This window comes from Protopterus annectens, chromosome 1.part1 (genome assembly GCF_019279795.1).
Source record: "Protopterus annectens isolate FY-2018-M chromosome 1.part1, PAN1.0, whole genome shotgun sequence".
NCBI lineage: Eukaryota > Metazoa > Chordata > Ceratodontiformes > Protopteridae > Protopterus > Protopterus annectens.
This window is the reverse complement of record NC_056726.1, coordinates 837,624,790-837,651,126: the sequence shown is the minus strand read 5'-3', so window position 1 is coordinate 837,651,126 and position 26,337 is coordinate 837,624,790. Positions and strand designations below refer to the sequence as shown.

Genomic DNA, 26,337 nt, shown 5'->3' with positions numbered 1-26,337 from the left:
TGCCGTTTCAATGAATGTGAGTTTCAGGGGCGGAGAAGTTTTAATGCCAAGTCTGTTTTCATTGTGAAACAGTATTGCTTTGTTTAGCAGATGTCTGTTAGCGTTTGTGCATTGTTGTGCTGCAAGATGTAAAAATAAAATCCAAATCATTGTAGAAGTAAAATAGTATGCACACATTAGTGTTTATGGCAAATGGGGCGAAATAGCCAGGTAATGGGACATTGGAGTGGCTGCAGGGGGACTCTGGTGCCATATTTTGGTTGTCTGTTCTTCAGTTTGCATTTGAAAGTTGGTATCCCACAATTCCATTGGAGTGTGCGGGGTTACGCAATTATGTATGCAAATTAGATGTTAATCAACGTACAGATTTGTACCTATTTTTTATGGGCCTTGTCCAGATTTTTGATGTTTCCAGGTTGAGAGGTATGACTGCATGCCAGATTATACTTTGACATAGGTACTACCCAGTACTCCAGATAAGTTGGTAAACTGAAAAGCCACACAGTGAAATGTTAAAACTGATTTATTAAACAACCAAGTACATACAATGTCAAGTTACTAAGCGCTTTCACCCCTGAAGTATGCAGAGCTCATTGTAAATGGAGCCACCAATACTGTGCTAGAAGATGTAGCAAACCTCCTGGCCGATAAATTCAGCTCCAACTTTACCTCTCTCTCTCTCCCCCTCAACTTTCCCTCAGGAAATACTATCAAATACAACTCCCCCTACTTATCACTAGGGAACAGGTCCTTAATGCTGTCTCTAAGACCAAGAACACTGCATCAGTGGGCCCAGACAATATCGCAGGATGCCTTCTAAATCGCATGAAATGTGACCTATCAGTGCCTGTGGAATTGCTTTTTAACTGTAGCCTCCAAACAGGCTTCATGCCTCATGAATGGAGATCAGTAACAGTCATCCCTCTGCACAAAGGTGCACCATCTACAGACCCTGGAAACTACAGATGCATAAGTCTCGCTAGTCTTGTATGCAACGCCATGGAAAAAAATGATCATGGAAATGATCAATAGAGATATAGTAAAACTCCAGACACTGGACCCAACCCAGTTTGGTTTCGTCAAGGGCATATCATGCCTACTCAACCTGGTGGACTTCTTTGAGAAGGTAACCAAAGGAATGGATGAGGGAAAAACGTTTTATACTGCCTACCTTCACCTGGCCAAGGCATTTGACATAATATCCCACTCAGGCATTGTTGACAAACTCAAGAGGTTAGGTACAAACTAGGATGTCACCCGGTGGATAGCCTGTTCTAGACCTTTCTTTTCTGAATTATTTTTCTCGAAGCACCTACCTTTAGGATGCTTTCCCTACAGATACTCTTTCCCCTCTTGCTACCTCAGGCCTTTCTTATCTCTCTGGATCTGAAGGATGCCTATTTTCATATTCCCATTCACCCTCTATTCAGAAAGTTTATGTTTCTCTGTTTCTTCCTCATTTTCAATTTTCTGCTTTGCCCTTCTGCAGGCTTCAAGGAATACAAATACGTCCTTGTCTGGATGGCCTGCTCCTTCAGGATTCATCTCCTTCCAGGCTTCTGCAGGACTGCACTTCACCAGAGTCCGTTTACATAGTTTGGGTTTTCACCATCAATCTCTAAAACTCTGTCATGTCCTCTGTTAGGATTACATCTTCCTGGGATGCAGGTCCCGACTGCTCTAATGCTGACCTCTCTGCCTGTTCCCAAGGTCCTGTCTCTAACAATTTATTTCCAGTCTTTGCTTCCACTGTCTCTCATGCCAGCCAGGGAATTTCTAAGGACTCTGGGATCATGGCTTTGACCATCTCTATATTCCGTCTTGCCAAGCTTCATATGAGGAAGTTTCAGTGATACCTGCAGTCAGTATGGCTTCAGCATTGCCACCCTCTGACGTTTCCAATTCCTTGCCTCAAACTCAAGCTTCATTGGTGGATTCAGCACATAATCCCTCAACCCTGGTGTCCCTTTCCAGCCTTCTGTTCCATCTCAGGGGCTTACAGATGCTTCAGATCAGGGTTGGGGGGGGGGGCTGCTTCAGCAGTATGAGGGTTCAGGGTCTCTGGCCCCCTTTTCAGCGACTGGATCACATCAGCATCAAAGAGATGTGAGCTCTTATCCTTACTGTTGAGGCCTTTTACTCCCTTTGGTCCCTAGGACCTTTAAGGGTCTGTACATGCAACACCACAGTCATGTGGTATATCAGCAGGCAGGGTGGGTAAAAGGTCTTGTCAACTTTGCAGACTGGCTCTTCTGGCTTGGGATCTGGCTATCAAACTGCAGGTTTCTTTCTGAACTCCAAGCCTTGATGGCGGTTTCTCCTTTTTTGATTTTTCATAGGAAGAGGATATCTCTGCTTACCATCAAAAGGTGCTTCAACAAAGTATTAGTTTGTGTGTGCACACTTCTGCAACCAGCTTATTGTACATTTTTTATTTTTTATATTTTTCCCCTAACAGATTTGTTTGTTTTTCATTTGAATTGTACAGGTTATAGGTCACATTAAAGGTGGATAAAGTTTTGAAATGATTTATTGTGGTCTAATTTTTTTATATCACAAAAACCTGGCATTTTAACAGGGGTGTGTACACCTTTTATATCCACTGTATATGAGAGTATCTTGAATGTCTAGACCTATGAGGCTTCTATGGAATACTGGCTTGGGATCATCTAAGGGCTTGTATGAGTTGAAGGCACAGGTAGGTGGGTAAAACTTGGTTGTTATGACTGGGAATTGATTGCTTCATAAAGAGGTCCAGTTTCATGGGAAGTATGTAACCTACCTGAGGTTGAGTAACCATTGAGTAGGTTATATTAAGTAGAGGGTGCAGGGGCAAAGCCCTCTACATGGTGGATATGGGTTTACACTTTACTCAGGGGTTTAATTTTTATTTGTTTGTTTGTTTGTTTGTTTATTTATTTATTTTTATCATTTGATGGAACAGGGTCTTGCGTAAGACCTCATTTTCTTGAGCCGTAACCATTGCAGCTGTCATATTAATGACCACATCACAAATTTCTTATGTTACGATAAGTATTTATACAGACAAATTGTACTGTAATTGAATTTCATATGGCTGTATAAAGACGCTGACAGAAAAAAAAACACTTGTGATATGTTGAATCCGTTCAGGTGTTGCTCCTGTTCCCTTCAGTCTTCTGAGTCCTTTTTGGGTAATTTCCATGGCACTGTCCAAAGCAGCTTAGAGTCCTTGTAATGACTTCTGACATATAATGCCTGCCTACCTCTTCATGTGAAATGGCATCAGCAATAGTAATAGCGTATAATTTTACATGAAATATCTCTCTTCTGGATGTCATTCACCTGTTCTTCTTCCTCCTTTGTCTTTTCTTAGTTTCACCCCTCCAACTTGTCTCCATACTATGTGCTGTGTTAGGCTTGACATCCCTCATTTTCTTCTGATGTTTACAGACCTAACTTTTTACATTCCCCGGCCCATCTGTGTGCTTTGTAATGATAACTATGTACTGCATGATTCTGACCATCCTAATATGTCCTTCATAATCATCACTGTTGCACTAGTACTGACAGTTGAAACTTTTTCCACAAGATGTCTGACTTCCAGAAGGCTGAGGACCTTTCTCTCTGCTGATCATTTGAATTTTCTGTTCCCTAGAGACATCATTATGTTCCCTATTTAAGTGTGTCATCCAAACACATCATCTATAGATCTTACTTTCTGCAGTTAATGTCACATGACATGTTGGTATGCCAGCAGTAGTCCAGCATTGTTCAGCCTGCTCCAGAGCTCAGTACCAGTAAGTACCCACCGAAGAAACCTTATTATTTTTGGTAGTGTAGTTTATCAAATTATATTGTGTATGGGGAGACTGGACAATTGAGTATGCATTAATGTTGTTCTGCTTCTAAGAAGAAAGGAAGGTGTCCCTGTGGAATGCAAATCTCCTGTAAAGATTTCCACAGCAATTAGGTATTCTGCCTAGGACCAGAAAATGGCATTAAGAACTGTAGTATTTGCTAAGGCTTTATACCCCAAACATTTAGGAGAAGAGAGCATTCTCTTTCAAATGGTTTAGACAAAAGAAGACTTAAGGCCATGACTGTTACTACCTTGCTGTCTTCTTTTCCTTCACTGACCTTGGATCCCCCCTTAAAAAGTGTATGGGGATGCAACCTAAGGAAAAGGTGGCGAGGATCTCAGCAGATATGATTAAGGCAACCTACATCAAAAAAAAAAAAAGAAGAAAGACATCTTGCATCCATGCTCAGCTTGTACTTCTTCAGTCCCTAGAGAGTGCACCTTTTTTATCTGAAGCTTCTGGCAAATTCTGTTTGAAGGTTGACCATGACTGTGGACCAAGGTATTTCCCAGTAAGCCAAAGACTCTCTCATGGAACTTGGACTGGAGTTCAATCAGTGGACAGCCACTGCCAAGCTCAGGCTTGTCTTTTCTGAAGGGGAGGATGATGACCCCATTATTCTAGTTAAGGAACGCATCCCTAGTCAAGTGGTGGAGGACTGAAACTCCTGTCTTTGGATCCAGGCTTCTAGGAGGTTTAGACTTCCATTTCCTGGTCCAGGCCTGCAGGGTGGTTGCCCTGTAAAGAGTGCCCAAAGGTCCAATTTTAGGACATCTGACCACCAAGCTACCTACAATTACCCGGGCCTCAAGTAATTGGCAAATATTCACCCCTCCCCAACCTAGCTTTTTCTGCAGGAATATATCTGTCCGTCTCAAGAGTTCCTACATGTTCTGCAGAATGTGTAAATAGGTCCTAGATCCAATGTCTGGACTCTTCTTTGCTAAGAGAAAAATGAACCTTCCCCAGAGAGAGGGATTCTGACTGTTCACATAGCAAGGAAGAAGAAGAATTGGATCATGCTTCCAGATGCCTTATAGGTTCATAGGTGTTTACTAGGCTAACAACCACAAGGGCCTTTTTAAGCCTAGCCATGCATCCCAAATCTCTGACAAGTTTTGATACCCTTGTAAAGTGTAACTAGGGGCTTGGGAGATGAAACATTTACAAGCAGGGGCCTGGGAGATAAACTATTTATAGGCTACTTGTGTCCATTAGAGACATAGGTGCCAAACCAGGGATGGATTTCCTGTTGCAGGAAGTAGAAGAGGTTGCTCGGCTAAACAACGAACATCCAAAAACCAAAGAAAGCCAGCAAAAAGGTGGAATCAACACAAATATTAGTTTATTAAATGTTCAAAGGATAGAGGGAATAGCCCTACTATCCTGCAATATCCAAACCGGTTTCGGCTTCAAACAGCCTTCTTCAGTGGATAAAAAATAAAACAATCAGCAATATCAATATATAGTCAGTGACTTGTAATATGAGAACAAATGAAGGCAGAACATTGGTCCCTCAAAATTGGTCATTAAGACCAGGTGGAAATAATGCACCAAGTTTAACAATCCATTTTCGTTTTTTTTCAATTAAGTAACTCATGCCAACCTAACTTATCCCTGCATTTACCCCTAATACAGTCAATAACAGTAAATTGAAAAGAAGCTGTATGATGCTTCAAGACATGTTTATATAGAGCATTATTCTTCCGTTTATTTCTTATATCGCTAAGATGTTCCCCAATCCTCAAGCAAAACGGCCTCGAAGTTTGCCCCACATAAAATGAAAAACATGTGCAAGTGGCCAGATAAATGACCCACTCCGTGCTGCAATTAGCCCAAAATTCAATATTGAAAATCTCAGGAGTATTCCGACTACTGAACTCTCTGGTATTTTGGACCCGAATACAATATGAACAATGACCGCATGGTATACAACACAAAACAGGTCTCCCTGTTAAGGAAAACTGTGTGGAAACTTTAGAATCAAGAAAAGCCCTCTTGTAATGACTAAACATTGAACCTAGTGTTCGTCCTCTCCTAAAGGAGAATGAACATCTGTCCCTTAAAAAAGGATACAGTTTTTCATCTGCCATCAAAATGTTCCAATGTTTGTGGATTATATTCATAAATCCCCTTGTATTTTGTCCATACGTAGTAACAAAATGCACCGGCTCATTAGAATAATCTCTATTCATAGGTTCATAGGTTGGTACTAGGCTATCAGCCCTAGGGCCTATACAAGCCTAGCCATAACAATTCCCTGGCTATTTCTTCCCACATTATTTACTTTCCTGGACCCCTGTCTAGCAGGGCAACTGACGTGATCCCTGGGGTGAATTTCCTTTCTCCCATCCAATCGTCAAGGTTCCTCTTGAACAGGTCCAAAGAGGCACTCTGCTTGACATGTATGGGCAATCTATTCCAGAGTCTGGGGAGTCTCTGGGTCAGGAACCTATCCCTCCAGCATGTTTTGTTTATTGTGATGACAAGGTTTAGATCCCTGGAGCATGTAGCTCTGAGGGATTGGGATTTCTTTAAGTGTAGCATGTCCAACAGCTCTGGGTTTGACATGGCCTTGTATGTTAAGCAGAGATCGCCTCTGAGTAGACGATATGCGACAGAGTATAGCTGGTGTTTTTTAAGGCGTTCAGCGTAGGGCATCTGCTTTAGGCCTGTGATTCTTTTAGTGAGGTATTTCTGAGGCCTTTCCAGTTGTTGCAGATGTCTTGAGAGGTACATACCAAATGGGGCGTTGTATTCTATAATGGGTCTAATGAGGGATGAGTACAGTGGGACAATTACCTCCTTTTTTCTGGATGAAAAGCCCTTCGTGATGAGGTGTGCCACATAGAAGGATTTCCTGACTGTTGTGGCGATGTGGTTATCGAAGGTGAGACCACTGTCCACCTGTGTCCCTAAGTCTCTTATCACACTTTCTGTGTTTAGTGTACTGCCACCTATATGGTAATTCGTGGATACATGTTTTTTCCCAAAGGGGATAACAATACATTTCTTGGCATTGAGCTTGAGCCCATGGCTCTGGCACCAAGCATCTGTTTCTGTAAGGCCTTTTTGTAGAGTATCCACATCATTTGAGGATTCAATAATGGCTCCCAGTTTGCAGTCATCTGCAAACTTTGTTAGCCAGAGTCCCTTAGTGTTGACCTGTACTTCAGAGAAGTAGATGTCAAACAAGAGCGGCCCCAGGACTGAACCCTGAGGTACTCCACTTGTCTGGAGCTGAATTTGGAGTCGGCTACTTTTACAGTGTGGGTTCTATCAGTAAGTCATTTAGCAACCCATTGGGTGACATAGGGATTAATGCCCAACTTAGTAAGTTTATCTATGATTCCAGAGTGGGGGATGGTGTCAAAGGCCTTGGCAAGGTCTAGATAGGCTGTGTGGACCACCTTACCCTTGTCCATGGCTCTGGAGACTGATTCAAAGAAGTCAATCAGGTTCAGGAGGCAAGATCGGCCCTTCACAAACCCAAACTGGGTGGGGTCCAGTGTTTGAAGGTTGCTAATGTCTTTGTTTATAAGTTCCATGATAATACGCTCCATGGCCTTGCAGATAAGGCTTGTCAGACTGATGGGACGGTTGTTTCCGGGATCCAAGGTGGATCCCCCCTTGTGGATTGGGATAACTGTAGCTCTGCGCCACTCAGTGAGCACGAAACCTGAGGTGAGGCTATGATTAAACATGACACTTAGGCGAGGTGCCAGTTCATATTGTAGTTCATGTAGTACACAGCCCAGGATGTCATCTGGTCCCATGGATGCTGTATTCTTGGCTTTAGAGAGTGCGTTTTGTACCTGTGTGGCCGTTATTACTGGAATTTGGCAATCTTCCGGTATTGAGATGGGCCATTTAGGGAGTGAGAGGGGGGTGAAGTTGGCACTGAATCGATCTGCCAGGATATTGGCAATATCCTTCGGATCAGTATATTTAATGCCATTCTGTTTTAGCTCAGAGCAGATCTTCGCTTTATAGCATAACAAATCCGACCTGTTTTGATTAGAGGCCCAATTTTTGGCAGAACTAACCGTACCTGGATGATAACCTCTCTCCTTGAACCTACAAACAAAATCATCCCGAATACGACCGAAGGTATGTTGACTGGAGCATATCCTTCTGGCTCTAAGGAATTGAGACTTTGAGATGTTCTGGATGATATGTTGTGGGTGGAAGCTGGTAGATGTAAAAGGGAATTGTATTCAGGAAGTTTTCTGTATAATACTGTAGACAAAGTGTCATCAGAATTTCTACTGATCTTAACATCAAGGAAAATCATCCTTGATTTGTGATAATTTATCTTGAATTCAATTCCCCATACATTATCATTAAGATAATCAACAAACTCTTGAAGGTAAACCTCATCAGCCTTCCACACCAACCAACAATCATCCAGATAACGTCACCAAATGTCCATTTCACACATATAGATATTATGACTGGGGTCATAGATCATGACCTCCTCAATATAGGCCATGAATAGGTCTGCATAAATGGGTCGTACCTTTTATCTGCCAGAAACATTGGTCCTGCAAATAAAAAACATTACTGGTCAAAAAATATTCTGCCAAACATACCAGGAAGGTGTTAAATCCAGGATGATAAAGACCAGATCTGCCCAACCAATAATCCAGGGCCTGCAAACCCGCCCAATGTGGAATATTAGTGTAGAGAGAGGTGATGTCCAGAGTACATAATAGCCAATGAGACTCAAGTTGTGTATCGTTAATAATATCCAAAAACTGAGTGGTATTCTGAATCCTAGCTCTAATAAATGAGAGCAAAGGTTTCAAAAAGTGTGTCAGATATTCAGACAACGGTTCAGTCAAAGACCCACGTCCTGAGACAATTGGTCTCCCAGGTGGGTTAATAGCATCTTTATGTATATTGGGTAACAGATAAAAATACTGTTTCTTTGGAGAAGAACCAGTAAGTTGATTTTTATCTGCATGTGTTATAATGCCTTCCTCAACTGCCTGAGTCAAAAATCGTTCAATTTTACACTGAAAATGGTGGGTTGGGTCCAGGGGCATAACCATATAATATTTTTTTATCCCCTAGTTGTCTCATGGCCTCCTTATCATATTTAGCTTTATCTTGGACCACTACCGCCCCACCCTTGTCAGCCTGTGTTATAACTATGTTCTTATTATTCCTAAGTTCATCCACACACCACACTTCATCTTTGGATAAATTGTTATATGATACAGAAAAATCCTTCAAATGACAATGTAAATCCTTCAAAACATTGGTTTGAAAAACCCCTACCAGATGAGTCATAGGTGGATCAAAAGATGATTTTTTAAATTTGAATCCACGTGTCAAAGTGGATGCATTGTCCATATAAAACAATTTTAAATTTAACTACCGGCAAAAATTTGCCACATCTTGTGCCAAAGAATATTCAGCAACAAAAAAAACAGGAACAAAGTTTAATCCTTTATCAAGTACTTTAATTTGTGTATTACTAAGCTCCACAGAGGAAATGTTGTGAACATTAGAATTAACAATTAACGCTCTGTCATGAGTTTTAAAAAGGGCCTCCAAACCCTCCTTGGGTTTGTCTCCTCTTCTGCTTCCTCCCCCCTCGTCTGAATCTGAACCCAGAGGGTGGGATAGATTCCTCCTTTTAGGATCAGGGGAGACGTCAAAATGGTTTCCCTCCCCTTTCGTATTGGAGGATGTGTCCTCCCCTGAGGTGAAACTAGAGGAGTCCAAGCTCTTCTTTAATATAGATTTTGGTCTCTTCCTCTTGGGAGTCAGAGGTCTTTTATTAGGTAATCTAAAGGTGACATTTCTAGATACATCAAAAGGTTTCCCTCTCTCATAATCACCTAGATCCCTATGAAATTTTTTAAGCTTCTTTTCCTTCAAACCTTGTTCCAACTTAGATAATTCCATCGTTAGTTGTTTAACCCGGGAAGAGAAGGAACCACAAGCCTCATATTTGTTAGCCTCCAAACAAATATTCTCAAGTTCCTGGATCCCTGCCTGAACTGTACGTTCATAAAAATCAGCCAGAGAGTCAACAAATTTACATATATATATATAATTGTATATATATATATATATATATATATATATATATATATATATATATATATATATATATACTTATCTTAAATTTTTATATTTTTGGAACCCATGATGGCATTGTCACCGTTAATTAAGGGGTTGGCATCTGACAAGGATGATTTAACTATTTTTGATTTAGGGGCCCCGGGGCTGGTTGATACATTGGAGGGGGCTAATTTGGATCTGGATATTTTATGTGAATCTTTTTTTACCAGATTAAGCAAAAATATGAAGGCTCTCTGGACTAATGTCTGGCATTTACACCTATTTAAGGCATATCAGTGTAAAAATATCACACCCCGTGGCCTAAGGGTTAAAGTGCAACCCCTGGTGTACAACATTGATGAGAAATTAACAGAGGATTGGAATCAGATTCAACAATTAGCATCTTCTAAATTTGTCGTCAGGGGAGGACACATCCTCCAATACGGAAGGGGAGGGAAACCATTTTGACGTCTCCCCTGATCCTAAAAGGAGGAATCTATCCCACCCTCTGGGTACAGATTCAGACGAGGGGGGAGGAAGCACAAGAGGAGACAAACCCAAGGAGGGTTTGGAGGCCCTTTTAAAACTCATGACAGAGCGTTAATTGTTAATTCGATTTTGTTTACCTTGCTTTGAATTTGAGTTTGACAACACCAAGTTTAATATTATTAGTAACATTATTAGATATATTATATATCATGGATAGATAGTAGAAAGTAATAATTAGTTAATTAATATGGTGCTATTGTTTATTTTTATATGCAATATGAGAATTTGTGTGGATTACAGCAGGTAGGACTTAATAAATGCATATTGAGCCAAGTATAATACATTTGGCTTTAATTATGAATGTGCACGTTTTGGAAGATGTCATTACTAGCTTAGCAGTCAACGATTAGTGACTTTAGTTTTTGAACCATATTTTTGGTATATTGTTTCAATGTATTTGAGCTGTGTTATATGTTTCATGATGGGTATATACATTGTAATCCAGTTTTATGGTATCATAGTGATATAATAACAATAATGATAATATTTTATTGTTAGTTAATTGATTTTTTATTGATATTATCTTCCGTTTGATATCAAACGTTATGGCTAACGGATGTTGATATATTAATAATGGGGTAGTAAGGTATGCAATTGCTATCACATGATTTGAGGAGTTATAGCTCATTAATCTAGTTCATTCCTAAGGTGAATGAAGCACCAGCTTTCATAATATTTATTTACATATATTATGTTTTATAGTTTATTTTTAAATGACCATAACTACGTTATGGTCGTTTTTGACTTCTATTAGGAAGGCTGCATGTTTTCCTCTATTACACTTTTTAATCGGTAAACAATAGGATGTGTACATGTTAGCTTCTCTATTTTGGATGACATATGCAATATTATTGAATGTCCAACTTAGATAGGTTGTATTTTGTGACTAGTAGATAGTTTTCGTGTTATATAAGTTGGACGTTATGTTATAATTACATTATGGTTACATATAGCAAAGCACTATAATATGTAGCGGATGTTTGCCTATATTATTATTTGTTTCATAGATTCATAGATTCATAGATTAGTACTAGGCTAACTGCCCTTGCGAGCCATTTTAAGCCTAGCCAATTATCCCTTGTGAGACTCAAACCCTGCACCTTGTGTTTGTAAGGCAAACACCTTAACCATTAGGTCACCCTCCCAACCCGTTGGTATATTATATTTTAATAGGTTATTAATAGTACTGGTGATTAACAGTATAGCGCTAGATAAAATAGTGTATGTTATGCTTGTATTTTTCTGCTATAATTTTGATGTGTTCTTGAAATGTTATTACCAATATCAACTGGTTCAATTTTGAAGCATTCGAGAACACTGTCACGTTAATGGTTGCAATACTGTGCATAGAAGCCCATTTAGAGGTTCAAAAACAATTGTTTTAAGAGCTGAGTCCAGCGATTTTAAAAATATTTTATAGATGATCATGTTGTTAATACTATTTATATATGAGTCCGATAATGGACGTGTTTATGAAGTTATACATTAATTTAGATAGATACGTTACTATGGAAAGCCGCTTTGAGCAGCAAATAGTAGTACAAAATGTGTCTGACTCCTTTAAATAATTCAATTGTTTAGAGTTACCATGTGATGTTATATATAAGGGATAATGGGTTAGTTTAAATTTTAACGGTCTGATGAAGCTAACGTGAAAGCGCTTACCGATTTTACATGGAATAAAGAAGCTGTTTGTTTTATTTCAATGAGACTTATATTTTATTTCATTCGTTAAACGTTTGTATGGTGCGTAGTATATGTTGAACTATTTAACAAGCCTTGGCTACCTCTCGGTTTGGTTACTTGGGACTGTTTTATTATTCTTTTTTGCTTACCGAGAAGTATTTACACTGCTGGGAACATCGTTGTTGCGGTTTGTTTTTTTACATGCTATTTAGCCTGGGATATTGTCTGGGCTCATTGATGCAGTGTTCTTGGCCTTAGAGAGAGCATTATGGACCTGTTCCCTAGTGATAGCAGGGGGAGTTATATTTGATGGTATTTCCTGAGGGAAGGTTGAGGGGAAAAGATGGGTAAAGTTGGAACTGAATTTGTCAGCCAGTTGGTTTGCTATATCCTCTCGTTCAGTATAGGTGGCTCCATTTACAATGAGCTCTGCACACAATTGTGTATTGCCTTTGAGATTGCGGACATAACTAAAAATGCCTTGTGGTTGTCCTTGGCCTGAGAGGCCAAATTTACCTCAAATTCGGCTTTGATAGATGTTTTGTCCTCTGAGTTTAGTTTGATGAGAGTACTTTTATCCTGCTGGGTGCTGCACCTCCTAATTTTTGCCATGATTTTCTTCCTTCTGTTATACAGCCTATTGATTTTGTGATTCCATCAGGGTGGTTTGTTTCTTGAGTTAGTTCTGTACTTCTTCCTGCTGGGTACAGCTGCCTCTATACAGTTATTAACATGCTAGTATAGGGTTTCTGTGAACAGTTCTGCATAGGGAACAGTGTTTTCCGGGTTTATGGGGGTTGACATTGTGCCAGGTTATCACTTAATAGCAGGAAATTAGCCATGGAGTAATTCCTGATATTCCAGGGTTAGGGTGTGGGTCCAGGTTTTATTTTTACTTCAAAGGAGACCATTTTGTGGTCTGCCCTTACCAGGGAAAAGACTACACTAGGGAATATGCAGCACTCTCCCATATTAGTGAGTCCCAGATCCAGTGTGGTTGCACCCCTGGTTGGTGTTTTGACAGTCTGATCCATGGAGTTTGGGTTTACAAAATCAAGGAATCTCTGTGCCTGTATGTTTGGTGTTGTATAGGATTCCCAGTTAATAGTGGAGTAATTAGTCACCTATGAATGTGATATTGGGTTGAATGGTGTTTCCAATAAGTTTAAATGCAAAGTATGGGTTTCCTGGGTCATAGAGGGGGACCTGTATCTTGCACGGAAATGGTACTGGATTTTACCTGTGGTGATTTGAACATGGAGAAGCTCAAGTGCATTGTCCTGTTTGACCAGCTTTGAGGTGCATTCATTTTTGATGTAAATCAAGACACCTCCACCATTAGTCCCTGTCTGTGTATTAGCTGTTCTAAATGTGTGGAAGGCATTAGAACCTTGTACTGTAAGTGTGCTCACTGTGGTTTTAAACCAAGTCTCTGTGACCGCATAGACATCAGTATTCTCTAGGATGAAGAGAGCTTGAAAGGAGTGGAGTTTTTTTGTTTAGATTTTCTTGGTTTTGATTTGCTGTGTTGGAAGTACTTTCAGTTTGGCATTGCCTAAAAAAGGCACTATGGGGAAAGGCAAAAGTCTAGAGGGTAGAGGTGCACATTATCGCTGACAAAGCAGCATGGTTTGTTGACCATCTCCTTCCATGCTATCCAATATTGCACCCCCTTAAAATGACACCAGAAACTAAGCCAATTGTTAGTCAGTCATCTTTCGTTCATATTGTGGCATCATTTTATTTTTTTATTTATTTTATTTTACATTTGTTTACTGGGAAAGTCCGACTGGATGCATATCCATTTTCAGCGGAGGCCCGGGAAGAAAAGCTCCAACATTCACCATAACCATACAGTAATTTATGTAACATTTATACAGCATAGATATTAATACAGGTTAATACATTTGTACAACAAAATTGTGTTTACTTACATGAATAAATGTAAAGAATATGTCATTTCACACCATAAACAGTAAAGAAAACACTCAGCACAGTATACATTATAGTAGTGGAGTTAGCTGTAATTAGATGGTATTCTTACAGCAACTTATTTACAATAGAGAGGGGGTTAGATATAATTAGGTAGTAGTAGTTGTAGAATGTAATGGTTAAAAGTGGTAAGTTGAGAGGTCTAGTTCTGCTTAGTAGGTGATAGTAAGGTTATGGGCAGTAGTATTTTTAAGAGAGTGTTCGTTTTAGGTTAGTCAGGGGGTATTGCAGGGACATACCCACTTGTTTATTAAGTGAGTTTTTAACAATGTTTTAAATTTAGAGAGGGTTGGGATAGATGCTATTTCGTATGGTAGTGAATTCCAGACTTTGCCTATATAGTTTGAGAGTAGTGAATCCCTGGTTGAATTTCTGGCTGACTCAATTTTAATAAGTGGTTTGTTGGTTGAACGTAAAGTTCTGGAGCTGGTGTACAGTGCCAGAATATTTTGGAGTGTGGGTGTTTTTTTTCCCTTTGGTAGAATATCTTATGGGCTATGGTTAATTGGTTATAAAGTAGAAGATTTGTGAGTTCTAAGTTTTTTAAGGAGGGTACAGTGGTGAGATGTTCTTCGTGTTTCACTGTTGCAGTCATTACATTTGGGTAATCTGCTGGCAGGTTGCCCTCAGTCGGCCTGAATTCCAAAGTCTTGGGTCCTGCGTCAGTTGCTGTCTTCTCTTCCATGACGTCAGGGGTATAAAACATGCAGCCGATGCTGTTTTCTTTAGTCTTTCTTGCCACGCGGTGCCCGAAGCAGAAGCATTTTGCACGTGCCGGACGGCCGACTACTGAAATATTCGAGTTTGAGTTTCAGAACCGAAGTCTTCACTAAAGCTAAGTACCTTTTTCTTGCTTTTTACTGATGTCAGAAAAAGTAAATAATTGTATTACTTGTAGGAAGCAAATACCTCATAAGGATTTCCATTTATACTGTATTCCTTGCCTCTAGGCCCTGATCACAACGTGCCTGGCTGTCGGTTTTGTGCTAGATTTAACCAACGCACTATTAAGCGTCTGTATATTTTTGCATCAAAGTATTTTGAAAACAGATTTAACTACCCAGAAATGTCATCGGATAGCAATCCGACTACCGGAGGACTTACAAAATGCAAAGAAAAGGACAGAGAAAGGCAGTTGAAATCTAAAACCGACGACGAAACTTCTCCTAAGCCAGTCGCCTGTTTGCTGGTACTCAGTGAGGCGCTTTCGCAGCCCCTGATACCCACTACCTTCGAGTCACAGGTCTCTATCGACACCCATGTGGAGTCCGGCATGCCGCAAGATACTCAAGGTATTGGACCGACGGATGTATCTCCCTCGGATGGGTCCGGAGCCGCTGAGCAGGCACCGGCTTCTGAGGGTGTATTCAGACCTCAACATTTGTATATCAAACCGACGACAGCTGCAAAACCAAAGACAAAAGCAACTTTTAAAACTAGAAAACTGACGCATGAGCCACATGCACAGGCCTCTATGCCTAAAAAAAACAGATGATCAAAATGGCTGAAGACCTTATTACCCTGATCAGGGGTACTCATCCCCCTCCAGATAAGAGGCCTCGGCAAGACACTGATTATGAATCTTCAGATCAGGTTTCTATCTCTTCTGATTCCTCTTCTGATCAGGAATTATCTATACTTCCCTATGAGGATTCTGATGCTGAGGAGACTATTCCATCTGCATCTCCTCCTGAGGATTTTTCATTTGGAGAAACCTTGCATACTTTGAGGGAGCATTTTCACCTGGAGAGTCAAGAATTCTCAGAATCAAAAAAGAGGCTCAGGGATTTCCTTCTTCTCCCTCAGCACAAGCCTTTAGCCAGTCCCCCTGTTTTAGACATTGTGGATTATGTGTTTTCTGAGTCAAGCTTGACCCCTCACTCCTTACCTCCATCTTCCAGTAAGCCTAACAGATATTACAGGGTCCCTGACTCGCATAAATTTTTATTTAGAAACCCTGCTGCTGATCCTGAAACCATTTCAAAGGGCCCAAAGGGAGTTAAGGCCTCAACAGCAAAAATATCCTACCCCCTCTGACAGAGATTCAAGGGCACTGGACAGATGGGGAAAAAAGGTTTATACATCTGCAACCTTGGCAATCGGGGCCTTAAACTGTCAATTTCATATGCTTAAGTACCAACAACATCTTATGGGATTGCTGAAACAGAAAATGATGTTGATTTCAGAATGTGCAGAAAATAAAGAATTGCAGGAATTATTGCATGCAGCTGAACAAGTTGGAAAGCATACTTTGCAATGTGGTTTTGATTCTTTAGAGGCCTCCTGCAGGGCCGCAGTTACTGGATCTGTGATTAGGAGGCATGCCTGGGTAAAGGAACCAAATTTGCCTGATCATGTTAAAGCTAAATTGTTAGATGCACCTTTACAGCATGATTCTCTGTTTGGTATTAAGGCAGAAGAGGTTTTAAAGAAAATGGAAGACAAAGCTAAGTCTATGCAAACTGTTAAAGACTTCTTACAAGTGCAGCCACCAAGATTCAGTAGACATTGGCCTACAAAAAATTGGTCCTTTCCTGTGTCAGACAGAGCTCAAAGGTGCAAATCCAGACACCCTAAGGGTTCCAGATACCAGGCATAAGATTCATATAGGTCAAAGCAATGGGGCGCATCCACCTCCAAATCTGGAGGAGATAAAGCGCAAACCTACAGAAAGCAATCCCAATGACTTCCCTCTACCTACACCAAGCACCCATAGGGGGAAAATCCGCACGTTTTGCTCAAAACTGGCAGTTAATGACCCAGGACAAGTGGGAACTAAACATCATATCACAGGGATACAGATTCCATTTCTACACTCTGCCAATGGCAAATGGTTGGCCAGATCTACCAAAAAATCAATGGGCAGAGGCACAGAAACAGATTACGTCACTCGTGGATATGAGGGCCATTCAGACAGTACCAGAATAGGAAAAAGGGCAAGGTTTTTACTCAGGACTATTCTTGGTACCCAGAAAGGACAAGGCCTGGCGGCCAATACTGGATTTATTGATTTTGAACACATACCTGGACATTCCAAAATTCAAAATGCTGACGTTGCAGCAGCTTCTGCCCATGCTGGGCAAGAATGCTTGGCTGGTGACTTTAGACCTAAAAGAGGCATACCTGCATGTCCCAATAAGACAGTCATGCAGAAGATACCTCAGATTCAAGGCTGGCTTAATGCATTACCAGTTCTCTGCACTGCCCTTTGGCTTATCTACTGCACCCAGGGTCTTTACAAAGTGCCTGGCACCAGTAATTGCATTTTGCAGACAAAGAAGTATTCAAATATATCCTTACTTGGATGACTGTCTCATTCAAGCAGAGAACAAGGACACTCTTCTTTGACACCTGGCATTTGTGAAAAGGCTTCTAACATGCTTAGGGTGCACAATAAATGAAAAGAAATTCCAACTGGTACCCTCTCAAAAGATAACATTCCTGGGTGCAAGCTTGAATACAACTGCCCAGATGGCTTACCTCATGACAGACAAACAAAGGCAACTGAATACTTACTTCAAACTGATGGCAACAAAAACACAGTCTTCTGCAAGACAAATTCTGCAGGCTCTGGGCTTCATCGCATCCTGCATCCTACTAATTCCATATGCAAGACTACATATGAGGAAACTTCAATGGTACCTAAAAAGTTTATGGAGTCAACATTCACACAGTCTGGAAACAGTGATTCCTCTCATTTCCTGCCTGCAACAGGAGTTTCTATGGTGGGCAAAGGCCTGTCACCAAAACATGGGATGGCCCTTCACTCTACCCCCTGCCAGCCAAACCTTAACAACAGACGCATCAGATTATGCCTGGGGGGCCCACATGGCAGGAAGATGCATTCAGGGCATATGGGCACCAAAACAAATGCATCTACATATCAACCACAAAGAGATGCTAGCTGTTCAACATGCCCTAACAGCCTTCAAGGACTTACTTCATCTAGGACAACTACTGATAAAGACAGACAACACCACAGTCATGTGGTATATAAACAAGCAAGGGGGCACACACTCATGCCCTCTTTGCAGATTAGCCATGGCATTGTGGGGCACAGCTTTGACCTACCAAATACATCTTCAAGCTCAATTCCTGCCAGGAAAACAAAACACTGCGGCAGACGATTTAAGCAGAACCCTTATGGATCCTCACGTGTGGAAACTAAATCCACAAGTCTTCAGCATGATAACAGAGAAATGGGGGAGCCCAGACATAGATCTATTTGCCTCGCCTCAGAATTATCAATTGAAAAGATTCTGCACAAGGACTTATCACAGACAAGCATGGAAAGTGGACGCCCTATCCTTCAGTTTCAATACTGGTACCCAGTCCTAAGGAACTTGTCTCATTACCCAGCTTGGACCTTGCCTCAAAGACCACAATTACTGTCCCAGCAAAACAATCAGATCCTGCACAATCAACTACAGACTCTGAACCTGGCAGCATGGCTAATCATGTAATCATACAAACAACACCTCTCAGTAAAGCTGTGATGGATGTAATTTTGGAAGCCAGAAGGCCTAGTACTAGAAAATTTTATGCTGACAAATGGAATATATTCTGTGCTTGGAATCAAGCACAAGGAACTGATGCAGCAGAACCACATATTCCTCAGATATTACAATACTTGACTGAAATGCTTGACAAAGGCCTATCCTTCTCATCAATCAAAATCCATGCCTCTGCCATTTCAGCTCATTACAATACAGAGCCACCAATCTTTTCTCATCCTTTAATAAAGCAGTATCTTAGAGGAGCCAACAATGTAAGGCCTCCTAGAAGATCACCATTACCTGCATGGGACCTCAATTATGTGTTGGAAAAGCTCACCCTGCCTCCATTTGAACCAGCTGCTACCGCTGATATAAAATTCTTATCATGGAAGACAGCTCTGCTGCTAGCAATTACTTCAGCAAGAAGAGTTTCAGAGCTATAGGCCCTCATGGCTGTAGAACCTTTTATCATATTTTACCCAGACAGGGTGTCTCTGAGGACAAATCCTACTAGGTGGTTTCCAGTGTGGCTCTTAATCAAACAATTCATCTGCCAACTTTTTATCCAAATCCGCAGAACAAAGGGGAGAGAATTCTGCATTCCTTGGACGTACACAGACAGCTAAGATTCTACTTGAGCAGGATTAAAGCTCTAAGAAAAACTGAGCAATTACTAGTGTCATATGCTGCAGGATCAGAAGGAAAGGCTATTTCAAAGCAGACAATTTCAAAGTGGATAAGCCACTGCATACGTTTCTGCTACTTACACCATGGTAAACCTGTGACCAAGGACATTAGGTCTCATTCCACAAGAGCTGCAGCTACTTCAGCAGCCTTTCTCAGAGTGGTACTAACCAAAGACATTCTAGAGGCTGCTACTTGGAGTTCTGTTCACACCTTTACAAAGCATTACCATTTGCCTCTTTACTCTTAAGTCCAGGGCAGGCTTTGCCACTGCAGTGCTGCAAGGCCTTATAGCCGCACCTAATGCTGTTTAGCTCCAGCCTTACAGCCATAGCTTTGGGATTCTACCCAAATGTAATGACTGCAACAGTGAAACACGAAGAACATAGTACAGTTGTGTACACTTACCATAAATGTAGATGTTCGAGTGTATTCACTGTTTTAGTCCAGGTTAGCCTCCCGCCATCCCCCTGTCATTCTAAAGTTTATCTTTCCTTCTCTATCTTCTACAACTTATGTGGTGTATTTGCTTGTTGATGAAGGTAAAGTTTATATTGTTGCAGGTATATATATCTATATATATATATATATATATATATATATAATATTGCTACCTTTTTGGGGGCACCTGACATCGGGGGCAATATCTATCTATCTATATATATATATATATATATATATATATATATATATATATATATATAATATTGCTACTTTTTTGGGGGCACCTGACATCGGGGGCAAGAAAAACTAAAGAAAATGGTGTCGGCTGCATGTTTTATATCCCTGACGACCTGACGTCATGGAAGAGAAGACAGCAACCAACGCAGGAACCAAGACTTTGGAATTCAGGCCGACTGAGGGTAACCTGCCAGCAGATTACCCAAATGTAATGACTGCAACAGTGAATACACTCGAACATCTACATTTATGTTAAGTGTACACAACTGTACTTTCTTGATGGGGAGTTTGCGACATATCTAGCAATTTTATTGTAGCAGGCTTCAAGTATGGCTAATTCTGTTTTTTTAAGGTTAGTGAGTATGGGGGATGCATAAAGTAGTGTGGATATCAAATGTGATTGGGCGATTTTGGCTTTAGCGTCCTTTGTAAAGTATTGTTAGTTCCTGTATAAAGTTCCAAGTTTTTATGAACTTTTTTTACAGTTTGAGATATGTGGATATTAAATCTCATATTGCAGTCAATTTCTACACCTAACAGTTTAGTATCAGGTGAGGTGGAAATGGTTGTATTATCTAATGAAGTTATGGTAAAACTACATGGGGGTGCATATGCTTTAGTGGGATGAAATAACATAAGTTTGTTTTTGGGGGGGTTAAGAATTAACTGAGAATTAGTTAGCGAGGTTTTGATTGCTAGGAAGGATAGTTGTGTTACTTGCAGCACAGGTGACTGTAGAGTCGTCTGCATACTGAATGAGTGATGCTCTTGGGATTGAGGTGTGGAGGTTATTTGTGAAGACAGAGAAGAGTAATGGGCCTAAGACTGAGCCTTGTAGAACGCCTAGTGTTATGAGAAGAAGGAATGATATTGTTTGTTGCCAGCGTACAGCCTGCAGATGCCTGGATAGGTAGCTCTGGAACCAGGCAAGGGTAGACTGGGACATGTTAAGGTTGGAGAGGACATTCAGGAGTTTGCTGTGTGAGACCATATAAAAGGCTTTTGATAGGTCTAAGAATGTAGAGAATATGTAATTACCATTATTTCTGTAGAGGTTGATTTTGTTTGTAAATGACATTGATATGGTAGTTGTACTATGAAACGATCGGAAGCCATGCTGGGTATTGGTTAGTAGTTTATTAGTGTGCAGGTAGTCTGTGATTTGTTTATGGACAATTCTTTCAAGAATTTTAGAGAGTGGAGATAGGATTGCTATAGGTCGATAGTTTTGAGAGGTCAATTGAAGGGCTTCCTTTATGAAGAGGTATTATATGTGAGATTTTCCAGATATTGGGGACTTGGTTTTCAGTTAAGGTAATCATCCTTGGAGAAAGTAAAATGCTGTTCAGTGCTAGGCTCATACCAGACTGGGGCATACATTCCAAGAGCTCCATGATGTCTGTCTTCATATAGTCTAGGGAGGTATGTCTCAGGTCATTTGCACCCACGTGGACAATGATGGAGTCATACTAATACTTGTTTTCCAATGACTTGAGTGCATGCATAATGTGGTGTATTCTAGCCCCTGATAAGCAACTGACCATCATTTTCTCCTTACTCAGCGTGGTGAGAGGGTCATCAGTCCGTCTTACAAGGGAGTTTCCAATGTCCAGAATGTTGGATTGTGTGGTGGCTTAGACGTAGAGGCTCCATAAAATGTAGCTGTATAGGTTGATGTGGGTGTTGTTTTGAAAGAGTACATTTGGGACTGCTGAGGGCATTCATTGTATGTAGTTTGTGTAGGAGGTTTTTGGAGTTTAGGAAGGTTACATTTAAATGCCTCAGCACATGTGGTTTTATGGGTCTACTTTGAATTTTGTGTGATGGGTGCAGCTGGTGTACTACTGAAAACCTTATTGACATTGAGTGCTTTTCTGTGAGAGCTTTGCCTCCAGTGACATTGTGTGAATACATCTCTCACATACCATATCAGTTTGTTTGAAAATTAACTGGTTGCCAGTAAACATGAGGTACTTTTTGCACTTCCTCAGGATGCCCATATCCACCAAGCCAGTAACAGAGGTAGTGGGTAAGTTCATATCTATGGCAACAGACCCTTTTTATTGATTAGACAGTTAAGAGTGAGAAAATATAAAGCAGTGTTAGGAGTATCTGGCTTATAACTCTGAAGCAGTGCTTGTCTCTGCAAACTAGATGTCCTGTGTGCAAAAGTGTGTGTGTGTGTATGCATGTATGTAGATATATATAATTATATATATATATATATATATATATATATATATATATATATATATATATATGGGTCTACTTTCATAGACCGAACGTGCATATCACCGACACCGACCAGGTCGAGACTAAATGTTCGAAATCACTGTTTACCGACAGGTCCAATCATCGAACGTCACTTAACCGACAAGTACACTGTATAATCATCAGTTAATGACATACTGTCGCAAATGAATACAAATAAATCCTCATAACTCCACGTAAACAAACACGTAATTATGGCGGAGACGTCGGATTTTGGACTATGAATCCTGGGAAATGTTTACCATTCGATACAGATTTCAGCAATATGTTAAGAGTTTGGATGCACAAACACTCTGCTAGAACCTTTGCTTTCATCGTAAAAGTGTAATTATGTATATATACTGCATTTCCTACCATGGTAGCACACTGGTGCAGGATGTTAAGTTATATTTAGTTTATCTGTAGAAATCAACGCTGTAAACTACATGCAAGTATTTATGTTAAAGAAACTCTCGTTGAATTCTGTTTAAGTCAGAGGAAAAATGGACGCTGCTATGTCTATGCGTATATTAGTGATACTGTAATAACTAAAATGTTTAAGTTGTGTTTTGGAAAATGATGTATTTGTGAATGGAGATTTAATATTATAGTTGTATGACGCAGGATTATATATGTTTGAATTACGGATTCAATGTGTTACATCTGACTGCTTGACAGACTGTCGGTAGGGTGGGAGTCGAGTTACTGAGTAGTCGGCGAAGTTACTTGTCGGTGGTTTGGGGTCGGGAAAGTATGTGTCGGTGATATGCACGTTCGGTCTATGAAAGTAGACCCATATATATATATATATATATATATATATATATATATATATATATATATATATATATATATATATATATATACACACACACACACACACACACACACACACACACACACACACACACACACACACACACACACACATATACAGGGCACTGCCAGACACTGGAGGGGAAACTAATAAGTAGACTCTTATGAATTATGGACAAATCAAGCAATCCTTACTAAAAAGAAAGAATTAGCTTGTCAAGAATGATGAAAAGAGAGAAGTCTCTTGAATGGCTACTGCTTGGCTACTACTAGTGCTGGTCTCACCACAGCTTCACTCTGCTAAGATACAATGCTCCTTTGCCTTTTCTCTTACCAGAAGCAAAACATTAGCACCAGTCCCACAATGAGAAGTAGGCCACAGTCTGTTTTATGATCCACAGTCACAGATGATGCAAGTATCTGTAGGCGTGTTGTAGCCTTTTCCTGGGAGATGGCTTGAATAGCAACCAGACCAATCATTAACGTCAAGCACATACACTCAATGCCCAACCAGAAAGAGTCAGGAATGGATGCACTCTGCTTCTTCTGTCACCAGAAGCAAAATATAAGCACAAATTCCAAGCTGGCACATACTAAGCAGTTATTAGGCTTTCTGGTGATCAGCAGTCTCCAGGAAGTAATGTCTCTGTGCTCCTTCTCTCACCAAGAGCAAAACAGAAGCACTAATCCCAAGATGACTACTGAAAGGCAGAATGTGGGCTCTCTAATAATTGGTGGTCTTAGAGTAGATACTGCAGATTTTAAAGGTAAGATGGAAAAAAAATTGGGTTAATATATTAAGAGTTGCAGTGTTGACTAAGCAGTTAGATATGAAGGGGAGTAACTAAGCTTTACTTTTCTAAGTGGAGAGCCACTAATTTTAAAAGCGCAAGACAGATTGGAAGGAGGTGACACTTTCTATTCTGGTTCTATGGAATACAGTGGGATGGCCAATAAATTTATACAGTTGAAGGAGAGTGATTTCACAAAAATGGTAATTTTTACTTACTCACAACAACTAATGAAAGGGGAGAGGGAAGGGAAGCAGATATGTGGTCAAAGTAACATAAGGGGCAGGTAACTAGAAAGACAGTTGAGTCTTAAAACACAATGCAAGGGTGGAAGGGTGGGGGAAAAATAATTTGTGTGTGACTCACAAGAGACATAGCTGTGGTCTCTTTCCTAGTTTAAATATGTAATTAAAAGCAGAACACAAGTGAAACACAGTGTAAAGAAAACAAATCACAATATACAAAATAGACGAAGGCAGTTAAGTAATACAAAATACCAGAAAACCAAAGCAAACTAACCTTTCCCTCACAGAAAGTTGTGGCAGAGTCTGGGTGAGCTTTACTCTTACAGCATGATACAAACAGTGATAACATCATGCTCTCCGTTTCTTATTTAGATGTACTCATTTCAAAATGAAAGGACACTTTAAGTTAGGAAACCAAAGAGGTATCAGATGCCCAGAGTAATATTTTGATTTGTTGGATCAGGATGTTCCTAAATCAGTACTGATTCAATTTGTTCTGGAAGCTTTAGAGGATGTCCTCTTGGTTGCTGCCAATGAACCTGACACCCTGCCTAAAGCCTGTAAAAAGCCTGATAGATTTTGCTGTGTCCATGACTCCCATATATTTCTTTACAAAAATGTGGCAAATCCAGCAGTGGTGCTTGTGAGTTCAAAGGAGTGTAAATTGATTCCTAATCTCAACATTTTTTCCATTGACTGGGAAAGCAGAGTTTGTGATTGCTTTGGAATGAAAGTGTGTACAGGTGCCATTCTGGCCTTTGGAGGCATTAACTGTCAGACATGCATGTTTAGGTTTCAAATTCTACTCCTTAATCAGATAAGGATGAAAACTGGGGAGGTGTCTGATGTGCAAATGATTGTATTTCACCCAGACCATTAGTCAGGTGGCTGAGCACTCTGTAAAATATGACTGTGATGCTGTAGGTGAAGCATCCAGGGTGGTAATTGTGTGGGGTATATGATTAGGAGGCATGGCTTGATGAGTCTTCATCCCCTGCCATAGGATGTCAGAGTGCAGCTCCTCAGTGCCCCCTTGATAAAGAGATGCTGTTTGGGACCAGAGTTGTTTGTTTTATTCAAAAAGATAGTAGAAAAGGAAAAGATTGTGCAGTCTGTGAAACTGCTTTTTCACCCCCACCCCCAGACTTCTTTACACTTTTTCCTGTTCCCTTTCATTCAGAATAAATCCATTTTCATAGCCCCATTGTGAAACAATTTGTGGTCCCCTCTGCTATGGCCTCATCTTCTGGAGATTTATGTCTGTTTGAGGATCTTCACATCCCTGATGACTCATCCATCCAGCAAGCCTCACCTAGACCTTCATTGCTGTTGTTTATGTAGTTACTTCAGTTCTAGTAATAAACAGGGACTGTTCATATCTGCCTATTGTGATCCAAATATTCATTTCTGCTTAGAGGCCTAATCCCAGAAAAGTGTACTAACGTTAACTTATCTTTTTCCTATTTGGAGTACTTCCAAGAAGTTGAACCCCGTACACATCCAGTGTTTGCAGTTTTAGATTACCTTTCCCAGATTTTTGATACAGGACTGAATTATTCTTCTACAAAAGTTATCTGGCTGCCATATCTGACTTTCATAAAAGCTTCAACACTGTATCTTTGGCTTCTTTAGACATTTGGAAGGCTTTTTTGAGAGGTACTTTTCAGATTCAGACTCCTGCTAAGGATCTCATCCCTCAGTGAGACTTGTATTTCATTTTAGAGAAGTTAACCTTTCCACTGTGTGAGACCGCTGCTAAAGCTGCTAAGTACCTGTCTTGGAAGACTCTTATTTCTAATACATGAATTTTTGAAATACAATACTTGTGTGTAAATGCCCCCTACATGGTCTTCCTTAAGGGCAGAGTGATACTGTGAACTGATCCTTCAAGCCTAAGGAAGTGCCTCAGACAAACATTAGTTAGACCGTCAGTTTGTGTGTATTCTTTCTTAACTACTGAAGTAGAAATGGATGCCAGTTATTGCTTGGATATTCACAGTTAGCTGAGATTTTATGTGAATATAACAAAATCAGTCAGGAAAGATTCTCATAGGTTTGTCTCATTTTCTAATAACAAAACTGGGTTTCAGAGTTATAAATGTTACATTGTCTAAGCGGCTTCATGAGTTTATTAAGTTCTGCTATGAGAAGTGTAGTGAAATATTGCCCTCTGTGTATACATTGCAGCTCCCTAGAGCTGTGACTACCTCTCACGCATTTTTCAGGCATG

General features: G+C 40.3%; 1 protein-coding gene across 1 annotated transcript in view; it reads left to right on the top strand.

The window, feature by feature from the left end:
- The window catches only part of DAGLB (diacylglycerol lipase beta), a gene marked incomplete in the record, with an annotated part of 1,624,905 nt that overhangs the window by 549,163 nt on the left and 1,049,405 nt on the right, over positions 1-26,337 (top strand).